The sequence below is a fragment of the Pleurodeles waltl genome, chromosome 6 (assembly GCF_031143425.1).
Source record: "Pleurodeles waltl isolate 20211129_DDA chromosome 6, aPleWal1.hap1.20221129, whole genome shotgun sequence".
NCBI lineage: Eukaryota > Metazoa > Chordata > Amphibia > Caudata > Salamandridae > Pleurodeles > Pleurodeles waltl.
This window is the reverse complement of record NC_090445.1, coordinates 945,241,528-945,266,362: the sequence shown is the minus strand read 5'-3', so window position 1 is coordinate 945,266,362 and position 24,835 is coordinate 945,241,528. Positions and strand designations below refer to the sequence as shown.

Here is a 24,835-nt window from a genome sequence, read left to right as displayed (position 1 = left end):
AAGCATCTGAAAATGGTCTGCATCTTCCTCCCTGACAGTTAGGAGTTTGTCCCTCCCTCACCTTCTCAGCGAAGGAAAGCCACAAGATGGCTGCCCACTGCCTCTGAGAGTCCTTCTGAACTCTATGGGTTCTCCCTCGAAAGCAGTGATCCACTTGTGGATTTCGTCTCCAGCCTTGTAAGATGGGACTATTTTGCTAAGATTCCTAGAGTCATGGGAGTCCTCCCTGCCACTGGTCTCTCTATACCTGTTGTTGCTGCCACCATGGGGTGCCAACCCAAAATTCTGTCTCTCTCTCTCCTCTGCTAAGGCCTGCCTATCCAGGGTTACCTATTGCTGCTGCAGTTTGGCCTCTTCTATTCTCAGTCTACTGAATTCCCTGTCTTTAGACCCTGCCCCCCCCCCCCCCACCGTAACTAGAGAGGTCAGTCTCATCAGGAGCTGCTGAGACTTGGGTATGGATAGATGAGGAGGACTTTTCCCTCCTCCTGGGGACCATTTGCACCAACCCCCTGGGAGAAAAAGTGGGCCTACTGGTATGTCCCCCCTTTTCACTACCATGACTGCTCCCTAGGGGACTATGGTGTTCCCCAGAATCTTCCTGGCCCCAGTAGGATCTAAGTCTTTGCTCCCTACCACTGGAGGATCAGTCTCTACTTCCTATTCTTCCTGGTCCTCTAAGTTCTGGGGGTCAGATTGGATCAGTAATTCCAAGAGTAGATCTTAGTTGGGATTTCTCCCTATATTCAGCTTCCGAGAGGCACATAAGTCCCTCAGTTCCTGAAAGGTGAAGCCCTCATACTTAGATTCTGGGGTCTGGGTTGTGTCCTCTGCTGAAAGCATGTTACCTAGAGTAATGTGAGTGCACCTACCTACTCTAGGATTGTAGACTCCATAAAGGTCTAGATGAAGGCTATGCTAGACCCTCAATTTATCTAAGCTAAAAGAATAGAAATCCCTGATACTAAAGTGTAGAGTGTCCCTAAGCACTAGTAGTAATCTTTTCTGTGGAAAGTCACAGGTAACAGAGTGGTAAAGCAATTGCAAGTACATCACCAATGTAAGAAGCTGGCCCATTGTGTGGTGGCCACCCATGGTGTTACACCTTATACTGGGCCCAGCAAACTCCAATGAGATGGTGTTACAGTGTCTAGACAGCCAGTGCTTTCTAGGGCTGCTGTGATAAGCTGCCAAGACATATATAGAAGGCATGTGAAGCACTTGCAATACCACAGTTGTCACACAGTAACGTATTACACATGAAAGGAACCACACAGTGTTGCAAAAATAAAGGTACTTTATTATAGGCACACCAGACTAGACTACCACTGGTATACCTCCCTTTGAGGTATGAATAAACAAGCTATCCACAGGTAAGCACTCGGGAAAAGCATAAATTAGCAGGTTCTTTATGGGAGGATGAAACCATATACTTTAAATTGAATGCGAATGGGTGTCCCCCACCAGAGTGTATGGAGTACTTAGACAAGCACTGGGGGAGAGTGGAGCCCCAAAAGGTATGTACCTAGAGATCCCCAGCAGATGGGTTCAGAGAGGTAAGTTACCCGGGTTTCCCATAGGCTGACAGGGACGTCACGGTTGGAGAATGCACAAGCAGGAAAGGACTAGTGGAACCCAAGGGCGGATTCTGGGTAAAGAAGACCTGCAAAAGAAGGGTACAGAGTCCAGTCCATGCAGAAGTGTTCAGGTGGAGCAGGAGCCAATGCCCACTCTTCTGTAGCTGAAGATTTGGTTCGACAGTGATGGATGAAGTCCAGCTGCGGGGTCCAGGGTAGGAAAGTAGCCTCTTTCTAGCTTGGTTACCCTCACTTTTGGCCTGTTTGTCAGTGTGTCTGACCGTGTCTACTGGGATCCTGCTAATCAGGACCCCAGTAGTTACGCTCTCTCCCTTAAAATTGGTTGTCACATACTGTTAACATACTATTTCTCCCACAATTGACATACTGGTGCCCCCGTATATGTCCCTAGTATATAGCACCTAGGTACCCAGGGCATTAGGGTTCCAGGCATACATTTTGCCACCCCTAGGGAGCCCATGAAAAGGGTCGTTGCAGCCTGCATGAAAAGGTGCAAGCTCCCTTTCACTGCTATTTACACTGCACCAGGCCACTTATAAGTCACCCCTATGGCAGGCCCTCCTGCCCTGAGGGCAGGGTGCAAAGTACCTGTGTGTAACGGCACCCCTGCCCTAGAAGAGGTGCCCCCACGATCTCCAGGACAATTTTCCTGGACTTCGTGAGTGTGTGGACGCCATTTTACGTGTGTACTGGACATAGGTCACTACCTATGTCCAGCTACATAATGGTAACTCTGAACATAGGCATGTTTGGTATCAAACTTGTTGGAATCATACCCCAAGGATTTTGCAATCATTGGTTGTATGATTCCTTGCACTCTGGGGGATCCTTGGAGGACCCCCAGTATTGCCATTACAGCCTTCTGAGGTTTTCCAGGTAGCCCCAGCTGCTGCCACCTCACAGACCGGTTTCTGCCCTCCTGTTGCTTGAAAAGCTGGAGCCTAGGAAGGAAGAACAAAGGATTTTCTTTGGGAGAGGTGTGTTACACCCTCTCCCTTTGGAAATAGGTGTTACAGGCTTGGGATGGGTAGCCTCCCCAAGCCACTGGAAATGCTTTGAAGGGCACATTTAGTGCCCTCCTTGCATAAACCTGTCTACACCTGTTCAGGGACCACCCCCCCTCCCTGCTCTGGCGTGAAACTGGACAAAGGAAAAGGGAGTGACTACTCCCCTGCCCATTACCACCCCAGGGGTGGTGTTCAGAGCTCCTCCAGAGAGTGCCTGGGTTTTGCCATCTTGGATTCGAAGTTGGCAGGAAACTCTGGGAGCATCTGAGTGGCCAGTGCCAAAGATTATGTCAGAGCCCTCCCCTGATAGGTGCTTACCTGTTTAGGTGACCAATCCTCCCTTTAGTGCTATTTAGGGTCTCTCCTTTGAGTGGTTCTTCAGATTCGGATTGCAAGAGTCCATCAGGAATCCTCTGAATCCTCCACTTCAGCTTCTCACCGAAGAAACTGCATCTGGACCATCCAGGAACTCTACAAACTGCAAGAAGCAAGACACCTTCTGGAACATAGTATCTTCAGCTCCTGCCAGCAACTGCAACTGTTTCCCGGTCTAGCATCCTCTGAGGACAGCCCGTCTTTAGCCTGCACCAGAAGAGGGAAAGGAAACTCCCTTGGGGTGAAGGAGTCACTCCCCTGCTTCAGTAGGCACCTATTGCAACGACCACTGGCTGTATTGATCCCCTCTCCTGCTGAGCTGCGTGGATCCTGCATCACTGGTGGTGGACTGAAGTGGTCCCGATAGTCCTGACATCCCACTGTCCAAGTTTGGTGCAGGTAAGAGCTCGCCTCCCCACGCAAGACAGTACCCCCGTGCTCTGCATGTTTTGCAGTTGCCAAGGCTTGTTGGCATCCTTCCACGAAGTTCTTCATGCGTCTTGCAGCTCTGGCCCCAGCACTCCATCCTGCGATGCACAGCTTCCTGAGTGGTTCTCCGGTGATGTCAGAGCCTTTGTCGTAGTGCTGCGTGTGCCTCCTTTTGCACCTTTGTCTCTGTGCTGTGGGACTCCTGTGCATGCTGCCTGGTCTTCTGTGGGCTCTCTGAGTTTCTGAGAGCCTCCTCTGACACCCCCTCCTGGGTAGAGTCCACCTGGTCCTTCCTGGTTCCGAGCAGCGCCATTTTCCGCTACCCGCGCGCTTTGCGCATGCCAAGGCTTGTTGGCGGACTCCAGCGACGCAAACCAGACTGCAATCCTCCATCCGGCGTGGGCAGCACTTTCACCAATCAGGAACCCAACTCCATCTTCTTGGGTGCAATACTGACTGTTCTTCTTCAACTGTGGTTCTTCTTTTGCACCTTCGTCTGGGTTAGCAGGGGCTCCTGTTCTCCCTAGACTCTTGTGTGCTTCTTGGACATGGTCCCCTTCTTCCACAGGTCCTCAGGTCCAGGAATCCTCTGTCTGTGCCTTGCAGTCTCTTCTGGTTCTTGCATAATTCTTCTTTTCATTTCTGTGTGTGTTCTGGAAAAGTTACTGTGTTTTACTCCTGCTTTCCTGGTCACTGGGGTGGGTTCTAGTACTTACCTTTGGGGTTTTCCAGTACTCCCAGCTCCTCTTTACACACTACACTTGCCTAGGTGGGAAACCGACATTCGCATTCCACTTTCTTAGTATATGGTTTGTGTTCCCCTAGGCCCATTTCTAACTATTGTGATTTTCACTAATTGCAATGTTTTTAATTGTTTTTATGCCTATTTCTGCATACTAGTGGATATAATTTGTGTATTACTTACCTCCTAAGGGAGTATAGTCTCTATGGTATTTTTGGCAATTGTGTCACCAAAATAAAGTACCTTTATTTTTGTAACACAGAGTGGTTTTTTTCATGTGTGTGAGTACTGTGTGACTTTGCATGTCTCCTAGATAAGCCTCGGCTGCTCATCCACAGCTACCTCTAAAAAGCCTGGCTTCTAGACACTGCCTACATTTCACTATTAAGGGATAACTGGAACTGGTATAAGGTGTAAGTACCATAGGTAACCACTACAAACCAGGCCAGCCTTCTACATCCAGGAGCTGCAGAGGAGTCCCTGAAGTTGCTTATGAGCTGTCCTTCAACGGTCGCCGGATTGCAGATGGGTCAGTGGTCAGGATGGCCACCAACAAGCACAAGCAAATGCAAGAGGAGCTGTTACACAGTTTGCAGACCTGCGGAGGACCAGCAAGGTTCTGGGGACTTGACCTTTGGAGGAGAGTCTGAGCTGACCCTCAGAAGACAGGAGAGCCAGCATAAGCAGTCTGAGCCCCCACAAGCAACCCACTGGCAGCAGGTATAGTAAGTTGCAGTGATGCCCAGTCAGCACACCTGAAGAGGAGTTCTACGTCACTGGAGCAGCAGAGAGGAGACGGTCCTTGCAGAGGTAGAGGGCTGGGGGTGGGGCTACTATGAGCGTGAGGATTCCTCAGAGCAGGAGTCAACGAGCCTTTGTTGGTGCAACAGTTGCAGTGCACAGGGATTCTGTCCTAGTGGCAGAGGCAAGGGCTTACCATCTCCCATGTTGGACAGAAGGCAGAGAGGACTCAGGGATCCCTCATAACCACCACCTGTATTGGAGAATCTTGGCAGATCTGGCAGACAGAAGATCCCACCAGCCAGACCTCATTGCCTTAGGTGCCTGCGGATGCAGTGGAGTGACTCCTTCACTCCAAGGGAGATTCCTTGTTGCTTCTTGGTGCAGCTGAAATCTTGCCTACCCCAAAGGATGCACAGGCATGGGACATTGCAGAATGCTAACAGGAGCTGCTTAAACAATGTTGCAAGCAGAAGTCTTCTCAGCCTTTTCAGTCTTGTTAAGTTCCGGTGTTGCCCAGCAACGGTTTTGGAGGCCAGGAGCAGAAGATGTCTTTGCAGAGAGGTCCTGGTGGAGTCTTGCATGATGGACCTGGGGACCCACCCTCAAGGGACTCTCTAAGTAACCCAAAAAAGGGGTTTGGACACTCTCTGGAATGGCCACCTATCTGGAGGGGTCTCTGACATTAGTTACCTGACCTACCTAGTCAGATGCTCCCAGACGTCTCTTCCCATTTTGGTTTCATGAAGGCAGAACCAAGGGGCCACCCGGAGGAGCACTGGGCACCACTCTAGGAGTGGAGCTTGACAGGGAGTGGACACTCCCCTTTCGTCTGTGTGTTTCCCAGACTGGTGCAAACCAGATTATGCAAGGAGGGCACCAAATGTGCCTTGCAAAGTAGTCCAGTGGCGTGGGGGAGGCAACCCTTCCACCAGCCCAGCAATACCTATTTCCAAAGGAGAGGACGTTCCACCCCTCTCCTACAGGAAAGACTTGGTTCTACTGTCCCTTGCTCGAGCTGGTCAAGTAGCAGGAGGGCAGAATCATGTATGGGGGCTGCAGCAGCGGGGGCTGCCTGCAGTCCCTGGACGACTGGTAGGAGCAGAACTGGGAGATCCTCTAAGTAACACCCAGAGTGCATGGAATCATGCCACCAATACTGGAATCAGCATTGAGGTATGATTCCGTAATGTTTGATACCAAACATGCCCAGCATCAGAGTTACCATTATGTAGCTGGACCACAGGTAGTGACCAGTGGCCAGTACATGGCTAAAATGAAGTTCTGGGAATTGGAAATGGAGCTCGTAGGGGCACCTCTGCTCATGCAGGGCTGCCCACACACACAAGGACCTGCACCCTGCCCTTTGGGCTGAGAGGGTCTACCATAGGGATGACTTACAGTGACCTAGTGTAGTGACTAGCAGTGTAAGGGTGTATGCACCTTTTCACACATGCTGTAAATGGAAAGCCTGCAGACACACTTTGCATGGGCTCCTATAGGTGGCATAATACATGCTGCAGCCCCTGGAAGTCCTCTGGTGCACCAGTGCCCTGGGTACCTAAGGACCATCTACTAGAGACTTACAGGGGTACACCAGTATGCCAATTGTAGGGTGTAAGAAGTACCAATACAACTAAATGAGGAGGAGAGAGCACAACCACTGGGGTCCTGATTAGCAGGATCCCAGTGAAAACAGTCTAAGCACACTGACATCAGGCAAAAAGTGAGGGTAACCATGCCAGAAAGAGGGGACTTTACTACACTTTCTTGTGTGACAATCACAGACTGACTACTGTGGTATTGTAAGTGCTTTACACTCCTTCTTGATAAGCCTGAGCTGCTCCCCACAGCCACACCTTGAGAGCTTTGGTTTTCTAGGCACCTTAACACTATCACTAAGGGTTGCCTGGACTCATTATAGGATGCCACACCATAGGTGTATACCATAAACTGAGCCAGCCTTCTACACCTCCTTCCAGGGTTGGGGTGACCACATGGGTCCTCTACAAGCCCAATAACTGTGGTCAGTCAAGGAACAGCATGCTGGAGTTGAGGGTGGTCCATCTACCCTGCAAGTCTTTTTATCCATCCATAACAAGTTCTCTCCTGGTCCAAACAGACAAGCCGACAACGATGCATCACTTAAACAAACAAAGGTGGACTTGTTCTCGCCCCCTATCTTTGTGGGCGCAGGCCATTTGGAACTGGCTAATAGCCAGAACCTAACAGTTTCAATCATTCACCTGCCAGGAGACCACAGACACCCAAGCAGAGTTTTTCAGTAGCACCTTCACTGAAAATCACAAAATAATTCTGCACTAAAACATAGTACGAGACATCTTTCTAGAATGGGGTCATCCTCAAATTGACTTGTTTGCAGAAAAAAACAACGAATTTTTTTTTTAGAATATGCATCCACTTTTTTCCGACTAGGGTCAAAGGGGAATGCCTTTTTGATAGACTTATCAGGGAAATTTCTTCCCTCATTTCCCCAACTCCACTGATATGTACAGTATCCTGTATAATGTTTTTCTACCAGTCAGCCAACAAACACTCACAGGCCAGGGGCAAGGTGGCAACAGCTGTTCTACTGACAACTGCACCCATTTCCAAAATGTGCATAGTTGCAACATGGAAATCGGTACACACTTTTCCCAGGCATTACGGTCTAGATTCAGACAGATACTCAAGTAGGGCAGGCCTCTTTAAGGAATCTCTTTGAATAGTTGTAACACCTGCTGTTGAATGTTTTAGATTCATCCGCAGGGGTGTGGGATGGGCTTGCAATTCTATTCATCAAAGTCATAAGCAAGCCTCCCTCCTCCCTGGACAAATCTTTCATGCAGCAGCGTATACATCCCTTCTTCTGTTTTTCATGTTACCATGCAAAAGACCTGACCTAACTGTCACCTGTGGGGCATGATGGGATACAAAGGGTCCTGTGAGGTCTTAAAGACACAGTGCCAGTTTTCTCTGTTATGCCTTAAATGCAGCCTATTGGCCAACAATACCTTTCATTCCCTTGCAGTTTTTTTTTTTCAAATAAGGGCTATGATTACACTTTATGGTTTCTTGTTTCTGCATTACAGAAATCTTTAATAATTGTGAGATGGTTTTAAATGAAAACTCTGTGTCAAGTTTGTGCATGTGTAACTCCTATTATACAATGCATATGTATCTGTAAATATAAATATATGTGTATGTCTGATTAAAGGCAATATGTAGATTAATGTATATATATATATATATATATATATATATATATATACACACACACACATACATATATGCTCCCGAAGTCCCCGCATCTGAGTAGTATTCAATGGCTATGACTTTGATTAAGATTCCCCTGGAAGAGAACTACAGGTAATCAATTTATCCTTTCTCAAATATAATTAAATATTAAATTACATTTAAACCAGAGAAAGTTGATTAAAATAAAGTTCACAGCTAAATTTCATCAATACTGTTACCAGACTTCGATCTTATGATCTTTTCAAAACTTGACTAGCGAGGCTCCAATATCTTGAGTTGCACATAGCTGGATTGCCTCCATTTATCTGCAGGTTTTACCTTTTAAAGCGTACTCCTAAAATATTACTCTTGATAAATCAATAGGGCTGACCAGAGGCAGATTTTCTGCTCAGGTGTTTCAGGATCAAGGCTACATAGCCTGCATTTCACGCGCCTTGCCTTAACAGTTTCTTAATGCCATCACCTCATGATTGCATCAGCCGGCGCCTTGTGACCTACCCTGTCTAATAAGACATCCCACTCATCAGGTTTGGTGGTACAGGCAGCTTTAGCTTTCCATGTCATGGAATCTCTCCCACCTGATAGAGAGTCCAAGAGTGTAGACGTCTGTGGCAGGCATATTTTCTCCTCCACAACTTCCGCTCTACATTCTGTGTACACATCTTGTGTTCTAGGACGCTTCTCTCATTCTTTATGGGACTCATTAGCAAACATTTTACCTTCGCTTCCAGAAGACATCAGGAGTACTATTACTGCTATGGTTCAGGACGGACAGCACACAGCTAAAGTAATAATTCGCTGCAGCATGGACACCACTGACTGTGGGTCGTGCTATGGCTTCCTTAGTTGCGCTACATCGCTGTGCCTGGTTACTACCTCAGGGTTTTCAGAGCCAGTCCAACCTACATTTATTGACATGCCATTTGATGATGCCAATTTATTTGGTGCTTAGGCTGACTCAGCCTTAAGGCATTTTCAAGACAGTAGGGGTGAAGCATGAGTTAGCTTAGTTCCTCTCTATCTTTTGGCTAGTTCATAACTTCTGTACCGTTAGTATGGTATTCTTAAAAAGAAATCTCAAAAGAGTTTTGATTCAGCAAGGCTGTGTGGCTTTTTCTGCTACATTTGTATAGTTGCTATAATCTCATTGGAATGCCCGGTGGGTCGTCCTTTTCCTTAACTTGTTATTGAGTGATATAGTGCCCTTGAAAGCCTATGGAGCTTTTCACACCTAAAATTCAAGGCTACTTTCTTTATCATCATTACTTGATGTAAAGTAATGACTTTCTGCTTCAAGTTCTGTCAATAATAACCTCCTAGAAGGTTATCACATTTTACTACACCTGAATTAAGGTGATATTGTTTACTTTCCTCTGGAAAAAAAAGCTTGTGCTTAAGAGTTGTTAACTTCATTGTATATACCATACTCTAAGTGGAGTATTCAGGTCTTTGATCGTCTGCTGGAGAGCAGTTATATAGGATGTACAATCCTTAAATTGTGAGTTGTTTCATTTTCAATGGAGGGTACAGAATTCCTCCTTCTGCAGAGAGTTAGTTTTTCTAACTTGTGAAATTATGAAATGTTACTAGTATCCTTTCTCTGGGAGTGTCTGGGAGTATATTGTTTATTCTCTGTTGAAATAGATTTCTTATACAGATTTTACAACAGTAAGGGTGTTTCTTTTTCAAGTCCCTTTTGTACTGTCAAATAAGTTAGCTGTTGATATACACTAATTGAGGGGTACATTCACTTTTACCTGTGATCTGTAATATCAGTTCCCCTAATGCTGTTAAATTAGACTGTATAATCCAGAAAGTGTCTTCTTGAGGTCTTTAAGACTTTCCTTGTTTGGTCTTAATGGGTTAATATTAGATATTCATCACAATTTAGGTATTTTTACACTTTAGTGTAGACTTTTCCACGTGTCAACATGTTCTTTGAGCATTATTATTTCTTTTTCCCAACTTATGTCAATTGATAATGAGTCTTCACAGGGGTGTATTTCTTTGTAGATTCTGTTCAGTCTTTTGTGTAGATTGATTAATATATGGACTCTTTAGCAGTCATTCCATGTTTTTGTACTTGTACTCAAGAAAGGGCCCTATTACGAGATTGAAGGATCAAAAAGGGTGGCCGAGATCCTGGCGGAGCTGGTGGTGGTCTATAGACTGCAACACTCTTAATCAAGCCCTTAGTTCTTTTCAGAAGGGTTTAACCTTTTCATGGGTTCTTCTTCTCTAAAAAGATAGTTATATTTGTTCTGTTTGAGGTTAATTATTGATGCCTTATATAGGTACAGCTGTTTTCATCTTTACATGACTCTACTTGGCGTAAGTTGGGTTCACACTTGGAGTAGTGTTGTCATAGGATGAATCATCAAACCGAGATGGATTCTTTCATGAAGAATCTGGTCATTTTTCCAGTTTTTCATCATTTATACTGTAGGAAAGTCCCTCTTTCTAGCATGGTTACCCCCACTTTTTGCCTGTTGTCTGTTCGCTTAGACTGTGTTCACTGGGATGTTGCTAACCACGACCATAGCGATTGTGCTCTCTCATCTAAGTTTGGCTGTCTTGGTATCCTTTACACCCCACAATTGGCATACTTGTGTACCCCTGTAAGTCCCTAGTACATGGTACTTAAGTACCCAGGGCATTGGTACACCAGGGGCCCCCCATGGGCTGCAGCTTGTAATATGCCACCCCTGTGAGCCCATGCAAACTGTGTCTGCAGGCCTGCTATTTGCAGTCTGCGTGAAAATGTGCATGCACCCTTTCACTGCTGGGCACTACACAGGTCAATATAAGTCACCCGTTTGGTAGGCCCTTCCAGCCCTAAGGGCAGAGTGCAGATTCCTGTGTATGTGGGCACCCCTGCAGGAGCAGAGGTGCCCCTATGAACTCTAGTTCTAAGTCCCTGGACTTCGTAAGTGTGAGTAAGCCGTTTTAGCTATCTATTGGCCATGGGTCACTACCTATGGTTCAGCTACATAATGGTAAACCCGCACCTAGGCATGTTTGGCATCAAACATGTCAAAATCATACCCCAATACTGATGCCAGCATTGGTGACATGATTCCATGGACTCTGGGGGCTCCTTAGAGGACCCCCCAGATTGCTCCTGCCAGTCCTCCAGACTCTGTGACCAGTCCAGGCTGCTGCCGCCCCTCAGACAGGATTCTACCCTCCTGCTGCTTGACCAGCTCAAGCAGGGGAAGGCAGAACAAAGGATTTCCTGTGGGAGAGGGGCGCAACCTCCTCTCCCTTGGAAATAGGTGTTACAAGGCTGGGGAGCCTCCCCATGCCACTGGCTTGCCTTGAAGGGCACATTTGGTGCCTTCCTTGCATGGTTTGTTTTTTACCAGTTCAGGGACCACTGGTTCCTGCTCTGACATGAAACTGCACAAAGGAAAGGTGAGTGACCACTCCCCTTTCCATCACAACCCCATGGGTGATGTCCAGAGCTCCTCCAGGTGGCCACTTGATTCTGCCATTTTGAAACCAAGATGGACAGAGGCCCCTGGGAGCATCTGACTGGTCAGGTTAGACAGATTACATCAGTGATCCCCTCTGATAGGTGGCCCCTTGCCAAGGGGGCTATTTAGGAACTCTCTTGCAGGTGGATCCCCTGATTCGGCATGCAAGGCTCCACCAGGACTCCTCTGTTACAACCTCTTCTGCTCCTGGCCACTGGGACTGCTGCTGGACTTTACAGGAGCCGAACACAACTGCAACACCGGGAGGACCTCTCCTTGCAACATTGTTTCCACAACTCCTGTCAGCAACTTGTAGCCTTTCCATGACTGTGCATCCTATGTGGTCAGCAAGACTTAAGCTGCCCTAAAGAAGCAAGAAGGAACCTCCCTTGGAGTGGAGGAGTCACTCCCTTGCATCTGCAGGCATCTAAGGCACCAATGTCTGGCAGCTGGGATCTGCTGTCCTCTGGACCTGCAAAGATTTACCTACACAGGTGGTGGTTCTGAGGGGTCCTCTGCATCCTCTTTGCCTTCTGTCCATCTCAGGAGATGGTGAGCCCTTGCCTCTTCCTCTAGGACAGAATCCCTATGCACCGCGACTGTTGCAGCAACCAAGTCTAGTTGATTCCTGCTCCAGGGGATCTTCAGGCTCCAAGTAACCCTTGCTTCAGCACTCTACCTCTGCAAGGACAGTCTCCTTTCTGCTGCTCCAGCAACATGGGACTCCGCTTTGGGTGTACGATCTGGGCCTCACTGCTACTTACTGTGCCTGCTGCCAGTGGGTTGCTCGTGGGTGCTCCAACTGCTTCAGCTGGCTCTCCTGTGTTCTTACGATCAGCCATGCCCCCCACCCACAAGGTTTGAGTCCCCAGGATCTTTCTGGTCCTCTTCAGCTCTGCAAATCTCCAACAGCTCCAGTTGCAATTGCTTGTGCTTGTTGGTGATCCTCCCTGACCACTGACCCATCTGCAATCCGGCGACTGTCGAAGGACAGCTCCTAGGTGACTTCAGGGACTCCACTGCAGCTCCTGGACTTTGCTGCTGGACGTCATCCACCACCGTCGACCTGAATCTTCACCCACAGAACGGTGGGCATTGCCTCCAGCCCCACCTGGACACTCCTGCAGGGACTGGACTCTGTCCCCTTCTTTTGCAGTCCCTCTTCATCTGGAATCCACCATTGGGCTCCACCGGCCTGGTCCTGTCCTTGCAATATTCCATTTAGGAGTCCCCATGTTAGCCTATGTGACAGCCAGATAACTTACCTCTGCTCTCCTAGTCACTGAGGGTCTTCTAGATACTTACCTCTTGGGGTTCCACTTTTTCCCAGCCCTTGGCTAACTACTCCACATCCTCTGGTGGGGGACTCATTTTCGCATGCCACTATTTTAGTATATGGTGTGCCTGCACTACAGGGCCTTGCAATTTATTTTGCTATTTCCTAATAGTTACCTGTGTATATTTTGTGAAAACTTACCTCCAGAAGGGGGTTTGCCTATAGTAATCTAGTTTGGTGTTCCTGTAATAAAGCACCTTTATTTTTGCAACGCTGTGTGGTTCCTTTCATGTGTGATAAGTTACTGCATGAGTACTGTGGTATTGCAAGTGCTTCACTCTCCTCCTAGATAGGTCTTGACTACACACCACAGCTACCACTAGAGAGCCTAGCTACCTAGACCCTGTAACACTAATAAGGTTTGCCTGGACCCAGTTTAAGGTGTAACACCATAGGTATCCACCACACACTGGGGCAGCTTCCTACAAATACCTTTTCTGGTCATCTGTAGATGAGTCTTATTTATTGTAAGACTCCTGTTTTGACCTTGGTTTCTACTACTCTATGAAGGCCCCTTTTACAGACTTGCTGTTTTATTCTGTTTTTTTAAAATAAATAATATATATATATATATATATATATATATATATATATATATATTTGTTACTTTTTGTGGAGGGAAAGGTATATTTATATCCCAAATCGTTACTATCATTGTCTTCAGTGTCTTTTTAACAAGGGCAATTGTATGTTTTCTCTGCAATAAACATTTTATATGTGTCTTATAATGTAGGTCTAGTTAGAATATGCTTTACATTGTAGGAGGTTCTGCTCAATGGCATGTTATGCCTCTCTGTGTTCCAACAGGGTAGAACATGCAGTTTCAATCTAATAGATTTATTGTCCTAATTCATTTGGTAATACTGTCCTGCCGTCATGGGTAGTGTTTCTTAGTCATGTTTTCTTTGTCCTCATGATAAGATTACTGTGGTCCTTATGACAGTATTTGCGGGGTGTTCATGAATGGATTCTCATCCAGAGAGCAAGTAGCTTAATATTCAATTTTGTTAGTTTGCATGTAACACCAAATGGTCATTGTAGGAAGATGCCTCTATATACTATCTCAAAGTGAAAGATAGTGTGCACAGAGTCTAAGGGTTCCCCTTAGAGGTTGATAGTGGCAAAATTAGATAATACTAATGCTGTATTTTGTGGTAGTGTGGTCGAGCAGTAGGCTTATCAGAGGGTAGTATTAAGCATTTGTTGTACACACACAGGCAATAAATGAGAACACACACTCAAAGACTTAACTCCAGGCCAATAGGTTTTTATATAGAAACATTTTATTTTCTTTATTTTAGAACCACAAGGTTCAAAATTCAAGTAAGTACATAAACTGTAAGGTACTTGGCATAGGTAAATATGGAACTTTGAATTAAAACAGTAATGTACACAGTTTTGGCAAAAATGGCAATAAGCTATTTTAAAAATGGACACAGTGCACAAACCAACAGTTCCTGGGGGAGATAAGTGTTGGTTAGTTTTTCAGGTAAGTAAAGCACTTACAAGTTCAGTCTCTGGGGCATAGGCAGCCCACCGTTGGGGGTTCAATTTAACCCCAAACACCCAGCACCAGCAACACGGGGCCAGCCAGGTGCAGAGGTCAAAGTAGGGCCCAATTAGCATAGGCGCCTATAGAGAAAAGGGGTGCTCCGGTTGCAGTCTGCTAGCAGGTAAGTACCTGCGTCCTTGGGGAGCATACCAGGGGAGTTTTGTAGAGCACTGGGGGGGTCATAAACAGGCACACAAAATACACCCTTAGCGGCAATGGGGCGGCCGGGTGCATTGTGTGAAGCAGGTGTCAGGTTTTAGGTAGAAATCAATGAAGAGACCCGGGGGTCACTCTGGTGATGCAGGCAGGGCTCAGGGGGGCTTCTCGGGCCAGTCACCGACTGGGAAAGGAAGAGGGCTGTCTGCTGGTCACTACTGCACCGGTAGTTGGTTTCTCCTGGGCCTGGGGTCTGCGGGTGCAGTGCTTCTTCCAGGCATCGGGTTCCTTTGTTTCCGGGTAGTCAGGGGGAGCCTTTGGATTCCCTCTGCAGGCGTTCCTGTGGAGGTGTAGGGAGGTCGTCTCAGGGTGTCCACGTCAATGGGGTCGCCTGGGGGTCCTGTCTGAAGTGTTGGTTCTTCTGGACACGAGCCGGGGGAGTCAGGTACAGAGTGTTGGTGACCCACGCTTCCGGAGTGAGGCTGGAGTCCAATCAAAGATGGTTTCTTTGTTGTTGTTTGGATAGAGCCGCTGTCCACAGGAGTTTCTTGGTCCTTTGGGTGCAGGTCAGTCCTCTGAGTCCTCAAAGGTCACTGGTCCCGCTGGAGGCATCACTGTGCAGGTTCTTTGAGTCTGGAGACAGGCCGGTAGGGGTGGGGCCAATTCAGTTGTCAGCTCTGTCGTCTCTACAGGGCTTTCAGGTCAGCAGTCATTCTTCTTGTTTCAGGTTGCAGGAATCTGATTTCCTGGGTTCAGGGTTGTCCCTAAATACTCAATTTAGGGGTATGTTTAGGTCTGGGGGCAGTAGCTAATGGCTACTGTCCTGGAGGGTGGCTACACCCACCTTTGTGCCTCCTCCCTGTGGGAAGGGGGCACATCCCTAATCCTATTGGTGGGAATCCTCCAAAACACGATGGAGGATTTCCTAAGGCAGGGGTCACCTCAGCTCAGAACACCTTAGGGGCTGTCCTGACTGGAGGATGACTTAGCCTTGTTTTTCTCATTATCTCCTCCGGACTTGCTGCCAAAAGTGGGTGCTGTGTCCGGAGGGGCGGGCGTCTCCTCTAGCTGGAGTGCCTTGGGGCGCTGTAACACCAGGCTTGAGCCTTTGAGGCTCACCGCCAGGTGTTACAGTGCCTGCGAGAGGAGGTGTGAAGCCCCTCCACCCAGTACAGGCTTTGTTCCTTGCCACAGAGTGACAAAGGCACTCACCCCATGTGGCCAGAAACCGGTCTGGCTGGTAGAAACTGGTCAGCCTAACACTGGTAGTTGGGCTGGTATACAGGGGGCATCTCTATGATGCCCTCTGTGTGCATTTCTTAATAAATCCCACACTGGCATCAGTGTGGATTTATTTTGCTGAGAGGTTTGATACTAAACTTCCCAGTAATCAGTGTAGCCATTATGGAACTGTGGAGTTTGTGTTTGACAATGTCCCAGACCATATACTCTTTATGACTACCCTGCTTTTACAATGTCTAAGAATTGGCTTAGGCATTGTAGGGGTATAGTGCTCATGTAACAATACCCTCACCTGTGGTATAGTGCACCCTGCCTTAGGGCTGTAAGGCCTGCTAGAGGGGTGACGTACCTATGCCACAGGCAGTGGGTTGTGGGCATGAGGGGAGTGCCATGTCGACTTAGTCTTTTTCTCCCCACCAGCACACACAATCTGTGAGGCAGTATGCATGTGCTGAGTGAGGGGTCCCCACGGTGGCATAATACATGCTGCAGCCCTTAGAAACCTTCCCTAGTCTCAGGGCCCTTGGTACCAGGGTACCATTTACAAGAGACTTATCTGTGTGCCAGGGCTGTGCCAATTGTGGAGACAAAGGTACAGTTTAGGGAAACAACACTGGTGCTGGGGCCTGGTTAGCAGGGTCCCAGCACACTTTCGATCATAACTAACAACAACAAAAGGCAAAATGTTACAGGTCTGTGTCTCACTACAAAGTCCAATCCCTGTAGGGATATGGACCACCTCAAAAGTTTAGGGTTCTCACCTTTCATTTGTATAAGCCATCTGAGAGGTCTATGGTCAATTTGAACTGTGAAGTGAGTACCAAACAGATATGGTTCAAACATCTTCAGGGACCAAACCACAGCAAAGGCCTCCCTCTGAATGGCACTCCAACGCTGCTCCCTGGGGAGTAACCTCCTGCTAATGAAAGCAACAGGCTGGTCAAGGCCATCATCATTGGTTTGGGATAGTACTGCTTCTGTCCCATGCTCAGAGGCATCTGTCTGCACAATGAACTGCTTAGAATAGTCTCGAGCTTTTAAAACTGGTGCTGAGCACATAGCTTCTTTCAGGGGGTCAAAGGCCTTTTGACAGTCCAAGGTCCAGTTAACTTTCCTGGGCATCTTCTTGGAGGTAAGTTCTGTGAGGTGTGTCACTATGGATCCATATTCCTTCACAAACCTCCTATAGTATCCAGTCAAGCCAAGGAATGCCCTGACTTGAGTCTGGGTTTTTGGAGCTTCCCAGTCCAGAATAGTCTTGATCTTGGGTTGTAGTGGCTGAACTTGGCCTCCACCTACAAGGTGTCTGTGAGAAACTGGGGCTGATTGCAGAGGCCCCCTAACTTTTTGCCCCCATTTTCCACTTTATGCTGGTGTTTTCCTGACTCTGATGGTGCCCTGGGTACTGCTAACCAGTCCCAGGGCCTGTGCTCTGTGTAAAATGGATATGCAAATTAGGCTAATTATAATTGGCTAAGTTAACCTACCTATAAGTCCCTAGTATATGGTAGGGCATGTAGGTTTAGGGACCACAGCATAGGTGGTGCACACCTAGGTGCATTGCTGAGGTGCCCAGTGTCATTTTAAAAGCAAGCCTGCCTTGCTGGCTGCTTTTAAATTAAAGTTATATGCAAATTCGACTTTGGAATTAAAGGTACTTCCAAAGTCTTAAACTACCTTATTTTTACATATAAGTCACCCCTAAGGTGTGCCCTATGTGCCCCTAGGGCTGGGTGCCATGTAACTATAAGCAGGGACTTTATAAAAATAGATTTATAAGCCCTGGTGAGGTAAAAACAGCCAAATTCGTTTTTCCCTCATTGAAGTAAATGGCCTTCATAGGCTAGAATGGGCAGACTTTATTTTAAATTTTAAAGTCTCCTTAAATGTTACATACCAAGAATTTGGTATCAAATTGATTGTTATAATAAATCCCACAACTTCCAGTTGTTGGATTTAATATAACTAGTTCAGGTAAAAAGTTTAGACTTTACCTAAAAAGTTGCCAATTTCAGCTCTGCATTGTTTTTGCTGCTGTGCTCTGATTGGCCAGCCTGCAGCAGCTTCTGCCAGGCTACTTTGATGAGGTGTGAAGTGGCCTGACTTCACACAAAGGAATGTGCTTGGGGGAGAGAATCTCCCCTCAGCAGATGGTGAGGCAGGAAGGGGGAGGGCTGCCAAACTGGTCTTCAAAGGCAGAGAAGGACATTTGCAGCACCCAGCAACACCCCCACATCCTGCAACCCCAGACAGCTAGGTGCCCCCTTGATTAGATTAGGAGAGGGCAGGAGAGGGGTGTGTTTATGATTTTTAGCCACACCAGTGGGTGGGCTCAGCCAGATGTAACCTCCAAAAATCAGATTCATCCATGTTGGATTTTTAGAGACTGTTGCCTTCTGGGATGGATTTTTGCCACACTTCCCAGGAAGTGGTCATTACAGGGGGACGACCCTGTCCCTGATTGGAGAACCAGGGCCCCCCTGCTTTTCACCCAGGAGCAAGGATAAAACTGGCAGACCTGCACCCACGCCTCAGATCCCCTCCAGAATTCAACAAGAAAGGAACTAAAGAAGAAGAAGGACTGCCCTGCTGGACCCCTGGCCTGCACCTGGACCCTGCACTCAGAAGGACTGCACCAGCTGCACACTTGGGCTTCACCACAAGAAGGACTTTGCCTGGCTTCAACTGGTTCAAGGAGGGACTCCCTGTTTGCTACAGGTGAAAAATTGCTAAACCAGAGTCCCCTGCACCAACTCCTGAAGAAAGCGACCAGCTGACCACTGTCCAGTGGCCAAAAAGGAGTTTGCGCCAGGTGCATTCTGGGAGTTGAAGTCCGCACCCCCCAAGGACCATCACAGAACTCCTGGACCCTTGGGGTGAGCTGTGGACCCCAAAAGAACCTTAAAAGAACATCTGGGTGAAGCCCCAGAAGTTTGGAAAAGATTTGAGAATTTTTGGAAAAAAGCTCCAGAGAGGGACCGACCCGCCGCGGAAATTCTAGCCGGCTTGCCTCAACCGCGACCCGGCCTGACTTTGTGGTTCATCCCGGTAAAGAAAAACATCCAAAAAAGAAACTAAGTCCGAACGTAAAAAGTTGACCGGGACCTCCCAGCCATCGTATCCGAGAAGGGCTCCATGGACGTCGGATCAAGATCCAGGTTTACCCCGGTCGAAGGATTTTCATCTCGAAAAAACGACTAAGTCCGAAGGTAAAAGTCTCCACCGAGGAAACCCACATCGCGTATCCGGACAAGGGCTCCAGGAGGTCGGATTCAACTGGCAGGTTCGTCCCGGTGAAGAAAAACTTCAAAATAAAGACTAAGTCAGAAGGTAACTTTTTAACCGAGGCCTCCCGCGACCTGTAGCCGAGCAGGGCTCCATCGCGGTCGGCCTGAAAGTTTGACTTTGCCCCGGTCGAGGTGCAACCAGATGACCCGATTGGCGCTTTTTGTTTCTAAGCGCTAGAAAAGTAATAATTCTTTAAAAATTCATATCTCCGGTTCCCCTGAACCGATTTTAATAGTTTTTGTGTCATTTTAAAGATAAAAATATAAACTATTTTTATAAATTGGTTTTGGATTTTTAAACTGTTTCCTGTGTTTTATTTAATTACTGTTTTGTGATATTTTAATGCTTTACACTTTGTCTCCTAAGTTAAGCCTTGACGCTCGTTGCCAAGCTACCAAGGGTTGAGCTGGGATTAATTTACTGAGACCTAACTGTACCTATATGGAGGTTAGTGGCTTGTTGCTAGGTGTAGGTACCTACCTGCCCTACCAATAACCCATTTTCCAACATAATTGGAAGCAGCGACGGGATCCTGTACTTGTGTTCAATATCACGTTAGTTTTGGGTAAAACAAATTCAAAATCCTTTAAATTGTCCTAGTGCAAAAATTGTTTTTAATTTTTAATTTGGATTAATTTCAATTATTGAATTTTTGTAATTTTTCTAAATTCTTGTTTCCAATTTTTGCAAAAAGTTTTTGTTGACACAAAACTAGGGAACCATGGAGCTTGATCTGGCTAGCCTACCCACACTGACAGTAGTCCAGCTTAGGGGGTTGTGTATTGAAAGAGGGTTGCCTGCAACCACTGATCTCAGGAAGCAAATCCTGATCACATCCCTGACAGCATGGGCTGAGGCCCAAGAGGTAGAGTCAGAAGAAGCTCCAGAGGAGGGAGAAAGAAGGGAGGATGCAAGCTCTAACCACTCAGGGGAGGGAAGGCATCTGAGCCCAAGTGAGGATGAGGAAGAACGGTCCTCAGTAAATACAGTCACTAGGGGCAGATCCAAAGCTAGTGGTGGGAAGGGGGTCCTTTCAGGAGGAGAGAACCCATCCATCAGAGAAAGAGAGCTGGAGGCCCAGCTAGCATACATAGCTTTGGAAGCAGAGAAGCTGGCCCTAGAAAAGAAAAAGTGGGCATACAAAGAGAAAAGAGATGGAAGCAGCGATAAAGAAGCGGAGGTGTCCATGGGTGGGGGAGTTTGCCCCAGATTACCCAAGGGGGTAGTTCCTGCTTATGTAGAGGGGGATGACATAGATAAGTGGCTGGGGGACTTTGAGAGGGCACTCCAAATGAGAAGGGTTAGGCCTCAATACTGGGGTTCCCTTTTGTGGGAGTTGGTCCCCAACTCAGGGAGGGATAGGCTTCTGACCTTAAGGGGGGAGGAAGCAGATTCATACCCTAGTATGAAGAGGTGCTTAGCCAAGAAGTTTGGTCTGACCCCAGAGCAATATAGAATGAAGTTCAGGGACACCCAGAAGGTCAGTACCCAGTCTTGGGTTGACTTTGTGGACATTTCACTAAAGGCACTAGAGGGCTGGATTATTGGTAACAAAGTAGATACTTATGAGGGGTTATACAATCTGATCATGAGAGAGCACATCTTGACCAATTGTACCCAAGAAAGGTTACGCCAGCATCTAGTGGACTCTAAGCAGACCAACCCTAGAGAGCTAGGGGAGGCAGCTGATGAGTGGTTGAGAACCAGGGTGGTTGTCAAGTCCCAGGGAGGAGACTCCAAGAAGGGGAGGACAGGTCCCCAAAAACCTAAGGAGGGAGGTGGTAAGCCCACCACAGAGACTCCCTCTGTACCCCAGAACCCTAAGAAGGAGGAGAGTAAATCCCACTCCCACTCTGACAAGCAGAGACAGGGAGACCCAGGGTTAAAAAAAACTCTTGGACAGTAGGGCTTGCTTTGACTGTCAGCAGACAGGTCACTTCAGAGGAGATGCAGCCTGTCCAAGGAAGGTGGTTAGCACTGGGCTGTCCAGTGTAGCCATAGAGGAGGATTCCTCAGATGATGAAGTCCTCCTAGCATTGTGCTGGGAGACAGGACCAGATGGTAAGCTGGTGATCCCTGAGGGTGGGAGTAGGCACTTCCACCACATTCAAGTGAATGGGATCCCTACCACTGGCCTGAGAGACACCTGTGCCAGTCACACTATAGTGAGTGACCGGTTAGTGACCCCAGACATGTATGTCCCAGGAAAGACAAAGAAAGTCAGGATAGCCACAGGGGAGGTCACCTCCAAACCTGTAGCCATAGTGCCCCTAGAGAGGGAGGGTATCCTTGACTGGATTAGGGTGGTAGTCAGTGCTGACCTCCCCCTAGATTGTATCCTGGGCAATGACCTCCCAGAGGTGAGTCTGGTCACAGATGGGGTGGTCGCCGAGGGCGCCCCCCCAACCCAAAGTCCTGGGGAGTCAGTCCCTACAGTTAAGAGACAGGGGTCCCCAAGAAAAGGAAAGAAGAAAAGGAAGGGTAGGCCACTCTTAAAGAGAGTTCCAGGGAGCCAAGGGCCTTCTGCCCCAGTAGGGGGCGAGCCCAGAGTTGGCACTGGTGAGGCCTCACCTGACCCCAAGGAAGTCCTGAGTAGTCAGGCAGCTGTCCAGATGCAAGGTGTTGCCCCTGCACTGACAGAAGGGAGAGTGGAAGGAGGGTGTCTGCCACAGGAGGTGGTAGCCCCCCACTCTAGACAGCAAGAGGGGTGCCAGGACCCCAAAGATGCCCCTAAAGCAGCTCAGCCACCTGTCAGTGGAGAGCTTAGGGTGTGGTTCTGGGTACTGACAGCTGTCAGTAGCCTCTGCTGGGTGCTAGCCTTCCTGGCAGCACTGTACTTGGCCTGGGAGGCAGACCCCAAGGCCAATAGCAAAGTAGGCCCCCTGACCCTGTTGGTCATGGTGGGGTTGCTCAAGTGTTGGGTGACCTCTTTGGGTAAGCTAGGTGTTGCCCTAGCAAAGTTAGGAGTAGGGGAGGTGGGCACCTCACTACCCAAGTTGACAGAGAGAGAGGAGGAAGACCCCCCTAGAGGGAAGTTTCAGTTTGAGTTGGGTCCTTTTACTGTTGGGATGGCTTCACTACCCAGAGGGAGTGACCCTGACAGGAGGATATAAGGCAGAGTAGGCCCTGCAAAGGGACAGCCAGTTTTCTTCACTGTCTTCCTCGCCTAACAAGCCAGGAAGACTCTCCCAGGGTTGGGCTGAGTCTCCTGGGCGTGTGGGCTGGGGGGGGGGGTTGTGTGAGAAACTGGGGCTGATTGCAGAGGCCCCCTAACTTTTTGCCCCCATTTTCCACTTTATGCTGGTGTTTTCCTGACTCTGATGGTGCCCTGGGTACTGCTAACCAGTCCCAGGGCCTGTGCTCTGTGTAAAATGGATATGCAAATTAGGCTAATTATAATTGGCTAAGTTAACCTACCTATAAGTCCCTAGTATATGGTAGGGCATGTAGGTTTAGGGACCACAGCATAGGTGGTGCACACCTAGGTGCATTGCTGAGGTGCCCAGTGTCATTTTAAAAGCAAGCCTGCCTTGCTGGCTGCTTTTAAATTAAAGTTATATGCAAATTCGACTTTGGAATTAAAGGTACTTCCAAAGTCTTAAACTACCTTATTTTTACATATAAGTCACCCCTAAGGTGTGCCCTATGTGCCCCTAGGGCTGGGTGCCATGTAACTATAAGCAGGGACTTTATAAAAATAGATTTATAAGCCCTGGTGAGGTAAAAACAGCCAAATTCGTTTTTCCCTCATTGAAGTAAATGGCCTTCATAGGCTAGAATGGGCAGACTTTATTTTAAATTTTAAAGTCTCCTTAAATGTTACATACCAAGAATTTGGTATCAAATTGATTGTTATAATAAATCCCACAACTTCCAGTTGTTGGATTTAATATAACTAGTTCAGGTAAAAAGTTTAGACTTTACCTAAAAAGTTGCCAATTTCAGCTCTGCATTGTTTTTGCTGCTGTGCTCTGATTGGCCAGCCTGCAGCAGCTTCTGCCAGGCTACTTTGATGAGGTGTGAAGTGGCCTGACTTCACACAAAGGAATGTGCTTGGGGGAGAGAATCTCCCCTCAGCAGATGGTGAGGCAGGAAGGGGGAGGGCTGCCAAACTGGTCTTCAAAGGCAGAGAAGGACATTTGCAGCACCCAGCAACACCCCCACATCCTGCAACCCCAGACAGCTAGGTGCCCCCTTGATTAGATTAGGAGAGGGCAGGAGAGGGGTGTGTTTATGATTTTTAGCCACACCAGTGGGTGGGCTCAGCCAGATGTAACCTCCAAAAATCAGATTCATCCATGTTGGATTTTTAGAGACTGTTGCCTTCTGGGATGGATTTTTGCCACACTTCCCAGGAAGTGGTCATCACAGGGGGACGACCCTGTCCCTGATTGGAGAACCAGGGCCCCCCTGCTTTTCACCCAGGAGCAAGGATAAAACTGGCAGACCTGCACCCACGCCTCAGATCCCCTCCAGAATTCAACAAGAAAGGAACTAAAGAAGAAGAAGGACTGCCCTGCTGGACCCCTGGCCTGCACCTGGACCCTGCACTCAGAAGGACTGCACCAGCTGCACACTTGGGCTTCACCACAAGAAGGACTTTGCCTGGCTTCAACTGGTTCAAGGAGGGACTCCCTGTTTGCTACAGGTGAAAAATTGCTAAACCAGAGTCCCCTGCACCAACTCCTGAAGAAAGCGACCAGCTGACCACTGTCCAGTGGCCAAAAAGGAGTTTGCGCCAGGTGCATTCTGGGAGTTGAAGTCCGCACCCCCCAAGGACCATCACAGAACTCCTGGACCCTTGGGGTGAGCTGTGGACCCCAAAAGAACCTTAAAAGAACATCTGGGTGAAGCCCCAGAAGTTTGGAAAAGATTTGAGAATTTTTGGAAAAAAGCTCCAGAGAGGGACCGACCCGCCGCGGAAATTCTAGCCGGCTTGCCTCAACCGCGACCCGGCCTGACTTTGTGGTTCATCCCGGTAAAGAAAAACATCCAAAAAAGAAACTAAGTCCGAACGTAAAAAGTTGACCGGGACCTCCCAGCCATCGTATCCGAGAAGGGCTCCATGGACGTCGGATCAAGATCCAGGTTTACCCCGGTCGAAGGATTTTCATCTCAAAAAAACGACTAAGTCCGAAGGTAAAAGTCTCCACCGAGGAAACCCACATCGCGTATCCGGACAAGGGCTCCAGGAGGTCGGATTCAACTGGCAGGTTCGTCCCGGTGAAGAAAAACTTCAAAATAAAGACTAAGTCAGAAGGTAACTTTTTAACCGAGGCCTCCCGCGACCTGTAGCCGAGCAGGGCTCCATCGCGGTCGGCCTGAAAGTTTGACTTTGCCCCGGTCGAGGTGCAACCAGATGACCCGATTGGCGCTTTTTGTTTCTAAGCGCTTGAAAAGTAATAATTCTTTAAAAATTCATATCTCCGGTTCCCCTGAACCGATTTTAATCGTTTTGTGTCATTTTAAAGATAAAAATATAAACTATTTTTATAAATTGGTTTTGGATTTTTAAACTGTTTCCTGTGTTTTATTTAATTACTGTTTTGTGATATTTGAATGCTTTACACTTTGTCTCCTAAGTTAAGCCTTGACGCTCGTTGCCAAGCTACCAAGGGTTGAGCTGAGATTAATT

General features: G+C 47.8%; 1 protein-coding gene across 2 annotated transcripts in view; it reads left to right on the top strand.

The window, feature by feature from the left end:
• CFAP46 (cilia and flagella associated protein 46) overlaps positions 1-24,835 on the top strand; it is a 1,580,346-nt gene that overhangs the window by 1,371,129 nt on the left and 184,382 nt on the right. The gene's annotated exons all lie outside the window — the stretch shown is intronic.